Raw genomic sequence first — 9,537 nt, 5'->3', positions numbered from 1 at the left:
GCTTATCTTTCTTTAAGATTACGTCATAAGATAATAGTACTTCATATTGTTTCTTACTCGTTCAATTGTGTGAACACCTAGAAGAACAATCAAGTGCTTTCTTAGTAACTTAAGATAGTCAAATCGAATATCTAGTGATATTCAAATCGAGTTATAGTTAGTGTTAACTATACGAGTTGGGTTGATAATTTTGTAATCCGGAGTAAGGTACTAAAATTATTAATCGAGAATAGTGGACGTAGGCTTCGACGTGTGAAGCTGAACCACTTCAAATATCTTGTGTCTTTGCATCTTTCGTTTCAGTCATTTCATTCGTTCATAATCATTTAGTTAATTAGTTAAAGTTTAATCAATAAACTTTAAGTAATTAATTACCTTGATATAAAATAAAAAGTAGGCATAATTTTTAAATACTCAATTCACCCCCCCCCCCCTCTCGAGTATTTCGGGTGTGATAGACTCTTCAAAAAGCAAGCTTAAGAAACAATCGAGAAGCTAGGAATAGCTTCCATGAAGCTTCGCTTTTTATTGTCTTATTTTAATTATGTTTTGGATTTTAGAACCTTTTGATTTCCGTGTTCGACATGGAAATGTATTTTGGATATTGGTTGTATTTTGGATAATGGTGGCTTGGTTTGCAACCCAAGTCACCCGTTTTATCATTTTTATCCGTGTTCTAAAATTCGTCTTTACATGCTTGCTCATAGAAACATATGATTATTCACTTAAAGTGATCTAATAGACAACTATAATGATGAGATTCATTATATGACCACAAGCTAAAGACTTGTGTATTATCATTTAGAAAGTGATATTGAGTTAATGAACTCTCTTAAAGGAAAGTTAATCACCAAGTACACTTACGAAATCTAAAACAATTAGTCAACCTATGAGATAGTCCTCCTTCTACTTCAATATTATTATTTGTGTCTCATAAGCTATCTTTGAATCTCTAGTGTATTTATTCTAAAGATAGAGTGGGAGAAAAATTAAGACACAAAGAACACCAAGATAAATTTGTGTAAATGAGATCTACGCAAGGAAGAATGATTTGAATAGAGGTATATCTATTAATATAGTATACACGAATAGATGAGATCTATGGTCTCGAATACTTCTACATGACAAGAGAGACCAAGTGAAGTAATCAAAAGAATATGTTCTCAAGATAACAAGAATATGTTCTCAAGATAACTACACGAGGAGACTAAAAGAAAGTTTTGGAAGAAGAATGACTAATGTAAAGTCTTAATTGACTAGTTTATAATATCTTTGACCAATAGTTTCAATATTGATATTTACTTAAGAGCCTAAATGAATCAAAGTTACAAGGATTGATATACCAATATTCTCAATAGCTAAGTTAAGTATTAACCACGCAAAAGTCATTACTTAACCTCATTATGAAAATGAATTGGTTAAACCTCCTTCCGAAAAGGGTATTTTGAAGGACGTGTATTAGATATTATTCATATTTAAAATAATGACATTGCTACGCATCATTATGATATGAATGAGTTAGAGATTAAAATCTCTTTCCATTAGGTTAAGATGAGACCACTTCAAAATAGGTATTTTGAAAAGATATGATGGGAACATATATGGTTTTATCTCAATAACTTAACAAAGCAATAAATTTCAATTTTTGAAATGTCTCAATTGAGTATTCAATTGCGAATCATGTGGAATTAAGTGGGAGTTTGGAAATTATCGTGTGAAGACATGGAATTTAGTGAGAGCAATCATCTTATAAAAAAATTTTTTAACTCACTACTCATTGAGAATGACGAGCTAATACCTTCTTTTATAAAGGAGTATTTGAGTTTTCAATTCTGGATGAAAATGGACTATGATGAATCCAATCACATCATGAGATGTTGGATAAGTATTGAGATATACACATTGAATCAACGAGAAACGTAGGTTATTCATGTAAATGAAAATGGAATTGCCATTAGCAGTCATGGTCGTTCCTTGAACCTAAGAATGGTTGATCTCATGATTATTAGTTACTAATGTTTCCGCCATTAGAATAATCATGCACATGTCCAAATAATGATTCATATACTTAAAAGCATGATGAATCGTTGGCGAGCCATACAAGAAACGTCATGAATTCTCGAGGAGAATTTGATGAGCGATTTCAGTGTTTGACAAGAAGACTCTGTTGTGTGTCAAGAGGTTGCACATATTGCAGTTCGAACACATGTAAGGATTTATGAAAATCCTAAGCTTTTCAAGCTAAAAGGAGAAATAGGAAGTTTGGAAAGATACTTAGTTGAATAAGAAGTTACTCAAAACTAATTTTTCCTAATATGCTAGGACTTGTGAGAAGTGCTAGGCTAATCATCTTGACAATTGTTGCAAGATTCTACAAAACATATACCTAGTGCATTGTGTGTGGGTGGAGTACTTGATCAGTACAAGTTATATCATTCACCCCAAACTCGTTTTTTATGTGATAATCGACAAAGAAGTTCTTTCAAGATAAAGAGCCGAAACTGAGGTTGGGAACCTAGATGTGTACTTGGTATGGTTCATGCTATGATAGATAACATGAACATAAAGGAAAATGCAATTAAAAGAAGTTTGAACACATGGACACATGATATGTTAAACTTCTATTGCAATCAACAAGTGTTTACACACTTACGATATGCATCACAAGGTTGTAATACGGTATTGACTACCCGAGTGTGATATCGACATTTGTCGTTTGAGTTGTTATTAACTCACCTTATACTTTGTTACATCCAACGGGTTGTAGAGAAAATTGAACCCCGTTTAAGTGAACACGGATTAGCATTGTATTCGCCCATAGTTACTTACATGAGGTGACGTCTCGAAGTGACTAGAATGTGATGCGATTGATGGCAAGTTCAAGTGTCATGGAGTCATATGAGAATGACTAGTCGATCACATAGGCAGACTGTTAGGAACACCTTGTCGGGCCTTATGACCGCTTATAGAGTTCTGGCAAATTTATATAGCCTGGTCGTGGCGAGAGCTACTATAGTATTCTAATGAGTCGATTCTTTTGACTAAAGACTGTTCACCTGAGATGGCACAGTTTCGGATTAACTTTGATTTGTGTTACTACGACCTTCGTAAATGGGGTCAAATGGGCATATTTTGGGTTATGATGGTTGTGGCTAGTCGAAGGGAATGAGTGCGATAGGAATTATCCACCCCTAGTCAGGGTTATAACAATATCTCAGGGCCACTCGAGGAGTAATGAACTGGAAATGCGTGGCCACGCTCGGAAGATATCTATGATAGATAAATCCAGTCAATCAGTTATTCTCCAGATTGAGGAAACCACTCTCGATATGATCACTTGCAAGTACGACCTGAAAGACACCTTGCATTGAGTGGGAGATAGTAATAGGACAAGAGAATTGGTGACGCACACTTGTCAAGGACAAGTGGGAGATTGTTGGAATATGTGTCCTCCGACAATAATGCGATCACAACTGTTGATCATGATGATCACATGTTTAAGTCTCATTTTTAAAGAATACAATTGGGAAGTAATATTTTACTGTCAACTGGTCTACACATATCGGTAATGGTTGGCTGACTAGAGTTTGACATTACTGTCGTGAGACGGTGGTGACCAGTTGATCCCCTTAGGTCATACCTAAAGGGTAACATTCTTAATTGATCATTTAATTGATCGTATGACGATACGGGTCAATTAAATTACTTAAAACTGACGGACGATTTTGGAAGTAATATTTACGTGTCTCATTGTAATTTGATTAAACAAGATACGGTCTAAGTAATCGAATTGTTTTATTACTTAGATGAAATTATTGTTTAAAGAAACAATTGCATTTGAATGAATTAATTATTATAAATACAAGATGTTGTGATTTATATTCGGTAAAATATTTTGGTACAAGTAATTATGAATTACTAAGTCGATTTTGTATATGACGTATTTTTATTAATGCGTTGATTTTTAATATGTTAAAAAATACATGACAATTTTATGTGATATGTGACATGTGACAAATTGACAAATTGACAAAAAATAAAATGGAGTCCATTTTATCTATATGTACCGAAATTAAGGGGAGGATTAGAAATATATTGTGTTGATTATGTTAGTGGTAAACATAATCATTTCCTTCTAAACCTAGCCATGCAACCCTACTTAATCTTGTGAAGACCACCTTGTGCATGCATTGGTCCCTTCCTCCCCATGCCACCCGGTTTTTCAAAGAGGAAAACACAATGGTTTTTCTCATTATTTTTACCTAATATACACTACCAAAATCTCTAGTGTATTCATTCATTCATTCATCTAAAAATTAGAATTTTAGAGTGATAAAATCTTCCTTCTCCTCCCTCTCTCTTAACCGAAATAATAGAGAGACCAAATAATATTTTGGGTCAATTTTACACCAAATTAATATTGTTCTAGTAATAATAATATTAATTTTATTAAGTTGTTATCTTGGGTATAAAACCTTGGGAGGGATTCTCTTCTTGAATCCTTGTTCATCCAATTTAGGAGAGCTCAAGAACAAGAGAGTAGGAGAACTCTCTTGTGCTCATATAAACCGAAATCCTCAATGTAAGAATAAATATTTCTTCCTTATTTTACTTATAGTTTGCATGCATAAGATCATATTTTAATTTTATGACTAAATTAAAATTATAATATTTATGAATATGTTGAGTAAAGAGATCTAGATTTCTAACATTCTCTTCGTTCTTCTTCTTTGAAACTTCATTGGTGGTAGGATCTACCTCCTCAGAGTTCTCCACAACTCTTTGCTTGTCACTAGCATCTACAATGTCTTCATCAATTGGCCTCTTCGGCGCTTCATATCTTGTACCACTCCTCAAATGGATGGCACTAACCGACTCATGTCTTGAGGGATTACTTTGAGGTGGTAATTGCCCCTTTTGTCTTTGAGAGCTAGAAGATGCTAATTGAGTCATTTGAGTTTCTAGTATTTTGGTGTGGGCTAGTATGTTGTTGATGGCGATTTATTTGACTTGGCTATCTTTTTGCATTTGGGGTGAAGAATTCTTATTGGTTCTTTTGCATTTGGAGGACCGCTTTTTGAACATCAAAGCTTTGGTCATTGGATTGGTTGTAGGAAGGTTGATTTTGATAACCTTGGCTTTGGTTGAAAAAGGGTCTTTGAGCTTGGTTTCTCATTGGAGGTGGGGTGTATGTTGGTTGAGGGTTTAGAACATTTTGGCTTTTGTATGAAAGATTTGGATGGAATTTGGTATTCTCACTATAGTAGTTAGAATAAGGGGTATCACTCTTGTATGCTTGGAAAATATTCATTTGTTCATTTGTTCCCCTACATTCACTTTGGTCATGTCCCAAGGTTCCACAACTTTCACATACTCCACTTGGAATTGAGGATGATGCCACCATAGCATTGACATGTTGTTTGGGTGATTTGGAAGCTTCACCAAGCTTAGCCATGGCCTTCTCAAACTTCAAATTGATGGTGTCAATATGAGCACTTAGTTGAGCACTCAATTGTGTGATGGAATCTACCTCATGCTTTCCTCCTCTATTGGCCTTTCGAGGCCTACTATATTGGGAATTATGAACCGCCATCTCTTCAATTTTGGCCCATGTTTGATTGTCATCAACTTCGGTAAACATACCATTAGATCCCATATTTAGAACATTGCTGGAGTCTTCATATAAACCGTTCCAAAATTTTTGCACAAGGAACCACTCGCTAAGTCCATGGTGTGGACAAGAACGACAAGTGTCCTTAAATCTCTCATATGCTTCATATAATGATTCTTCATCCCTTTGTTTGAACCCGGTGATTTGGGCTCTCAACATGTTAGTCTTCTCCGGAGCATAGAATTTCTTGTAGAAGGCAAGTGCTAACTTCTTCCATGAATCAATACCAAGGGTAGCCTTGTCTAGGCTCTTCAACCATTGCTTTGCGGCACCGATCAAAGAAAATGGAAATAATACCCATCGGATTTGGTCTTGAGTAACTCCGGTTTGAGAAATCGCATCACAATAGTCACAAAAAGTCTCCATATGCGAATGAGGGTCTTCACTAGACATCCCCCCAAATTGACTTCTCTCAAATAATTGTATGAATGCGGATTTTGCAATGAAATTACCGGTTAAATGTGGCGGTGTAGGAGTACCATTTGGTAGGTTCTCCTCGGTTGGTACAGAATATGATGAAAATTTAGGCATTGTGGGTTGATTTTGTGGTTGGTTTTGTAGTAGGTTATCCTCTCCTTCTCTTGCAAAAGGGTTGGTAAACTCGATGTTATTTGGTTGAATGTCCACAATCTCTCCAATACCTACAACTCTTGAAGTTCTTCTAGCAACACTTCTATTGTTGGTTATGGTTCTTTCAATCTAGAAATCAATGGGTAACAAGTTACCTTGTGATCTCCTAGTCATGCAAAATATCAAACAACTTGAAAACAATTAGAACAACCTTGAGGAGATTGACTTCCCCAAGGTAAAGAAAGATACAACTAAAAACAATTAATGAAAATCAAATCAATTTAACACCGTCCCCGACAACGACGCTATTTTTTATGTGAATATTAAACTCGTCGTCAAAAGCTATAAACTACCTCCACTTCATCCTGTGTCACGGCCTTCCTGGCATCCTCTTCCTTTTCAACTACCTGATATCGATCCTCGGCTCCCACTTCAGTCTCCTTTCCCATTTCATTCTCCCTTGTCATATCATCTTTGGCTTCCTTTTGTACATTAACACTTGTCCATATAAGACGTACTGATTTTAAAAATCATATAACACACTGTATATAAGACATAAATATTATTACCTCTTTTTCCTCCTCCTCCTCCTCCTCCTCCTCTGCTTCCTTTATGACTTGTTGAACCATATCCAACTCCTTTTCTGATGGCTTTTTGCCAGTTTTCAACATTCTCACCATTAACCTGGCTATTTTTTGTAGCTGTATAGTAGAAATTAATGTCAGCATATATAGTTGTAAATTAATTACGTTTGTTCAAATACAGTATTTATAGATAACCTTCTTGGAATCATCACCACGTTGAGTAATTTTCCCAAAATACTTAGAGATACCAACATGCGTTCCTACCCCTCTCACACGACCTGGATGCTTTGCTTTGCCGATTGCCCTAGCAAGAATGTCATCACGTCCTTCAGGCTTCCATTTTCCTTCATGTACCTCCTTCTCGCAGATCCTTTACATACACATAAAACCATTAAGCAACTCACAATTATATAACTCCGATTACCAGTGGTAGGAGTGACATATTTATTCAAACTTACAATTTTCTCTTTGATATCCTTATCATATTCAGTTTCCATCTTTCCATTCTTAGGAGTGTGACCTTCCACCCAAGCGTCGTGACGACTGAATTTTCCAAGCTTTGCCTACAATTCATTCATCACATTGATACCCTCTCAAAATATGTATGATTACTATGAACATATATAACATTCATCACCAAATAGTCTAATACTATAAGAATTATGTACTTACAAGTTTCTCCTTAATCAATCTATAACCACCTCGGGAGCCGTAAAAGACGGTCTTTTTCTTTGAAATGTTCGCCTTGTTCCTCACACTCATAGCCTTCATCAAATAATTTCTCAATAAACGTAAGCATGACCAAACACTAAACTAAGTATACTTCTTTACTTATTATTATTAAGTTACCTTAAACTCGTCAGACTGCCTATAAGCGATATAGTTATCTCAATGGTCCTGACTGACATACGGATACTTCTTTTTTGGTGGTTTCTTGTTCATCTCCCCAGTTTCCTTGTTGAACAAGTGGTTTCTCAGCAATCTTTAACTTCCAAGATCTGGGGGCTTCCTCTGTCTTTTTTTTAGGTACTTATCATACATTTCGGGGACAACGTAAGCTAACTTCATATATGATGAGCATAGTTGGTACAAGTGTTTTTCCTAATACACATATCAAGTAGTAACTTAATTTCAGCTAAAACATTTATAATTATATATACATACCTTTATTCTTTTTATTAGCATGGTGTTCCGTATTTTACTCTGTTCACTGATGCGCGGCGTACCGAGAGGCACATATTGTCATACACAATAACCAATCCAACTCGCAAAATACCCGGCATACTCACCATACGGCAGCCCCGTATCTTTATCCCATTGTAAAGAATTAGGTATCTTTGAATTTATTTCTTCTAGGGAAACCCTGTGGCGCATTCGACCCGCAGTGTGTTGCAAATTATTCTCATCACCTGAGTCGTCGCCTGACGCATTTCCATCGTTTCTTTTGCGCTTTTCTACCATATCTAAAGCAGAAATTAATAAAAAAATAATAACAATGCATACTTATAATAACAAACAAATCTCTAGAAAGGAGGGTTTATTACTTCTTTAAATAGGAGAATCTGGATTGATCTGGCGGCGGCAATGGAGATGATGACGATGACTACGACGGTGATGGGGTAGGCTGGTGGTTGAGGGGAAGCTCAATGTTTGAGGATATTATCTGGGGGCGGGAGGGAAGCTCAGAGTATATATGTGTGAATAATACAACACTTGCAAGACCTTGTTTATTGGAAAGTAATAAACACGATATAAGAAAAACCGTTATATTTTGTTTCCAAACAGACAACTGTTTTGTTTGAAACCGTAATTGATTTATACAATCTACAACGGGTTGGAAATAACTGTTGTCTGTAATATTTTCATTAGTTTGATTTTCCCGCCAAGAAATAAAGTAACATTTTTATATACATAACAACGGCTTGAACCGTTATAACTGTACAAGTCCAGAACAATGGTTTAGGTGTAACCGTTTTACTTTGTATTTCACTTCGTTGATTTTACCGCCAAAAAATAAAGCATCATTTTCATATAAATAACAACGGCCTGAACCGTTATAACTGTACAGTTCTGAACAACGGTTTAGGTATAACCGTTTTATTTAATAATTCATTTTGTTTGATACGATTTTTCCCTAACCCGCCCGCTCCAACAGCAGAAAATGTTTATAATAGCAGTTTGATACTTCCTCCATTTCTTTCATTTCCATACATTTACTTTATGCACAATATTTTAGGAAGAGCAAAAGTATGTGGGGTTAGGTGCTTAAATTACTTATCTACCCCTTATTAAATGAAATTGGATTTGGCTGAATTAATTTTGGCTCCGAATTTTTCACCCAAATGTTTGGCTCCAAAAATTTCCTGCCAAATTATTCACCCAAATTTTTTGCCTCCAGTTTATTTCCAGCCAAATTTCTTAACCAAATTTTTTGGCTCCAATTTATTTCAAACCAAATTTTGGCCCCATATTTTTTGGCTCCAAAATAAAAACTTTAATTTCACATCTACTACAATAAATATGAATAATATTCCAAAGTTTTTACATCAAACAAAGTCTAATGTCAATGTTTACAACAAATAGTGGTGGATTACCACCTTTTCAACCACCACGCCAAAATAACACCACTGGTTCTTCCACCACCTTGAAGCCAAAAAGAAAAATTCCCCAAAAAAGACGACCACTAATCTACCACTAAACACACCCATTGTT

General features: G+C 35.4%; 1 non-coding gene across 1 annotated transcript; it reads left to right on the top strand.

Moving 5' to 3' along the window:
- Window positions 1–5,723: 5,723 nt before the first annotated feature.
- Window positions 5,724–5,830, top strand: LOC141621032 (small nucleolar RNA R71). The gene has a single exon (XR_012532088.1). It is a non-coding gene; the product is annotated as a small nucleolar RNA R71 (small nucleolar RNA).
- Window positions 5,831–9,537: the final 3,707 nt, after the last annotated feature.

The sequence above is a fragment of the Silene latifolia genome, chromosome 1 (genome assembly GCF_048544455.1).
Source record: "Silene latifolia isolate original U9 population chromosome 1, ASM4854445v1, whole genome shotgun sequence".
Taxonomy (NCBI): Eukaryota; Viridiplantae; Streptophyta; class Magnoliopsida; order Caryophyllales; family Caryophyllaceae; genus Silene; species Silene latifolia.
The sequence above is the reverse complement of the archived record's forward strand: the minus strand, read 5'-3'. Positions and strand labels throughout refer to the sequence as shown.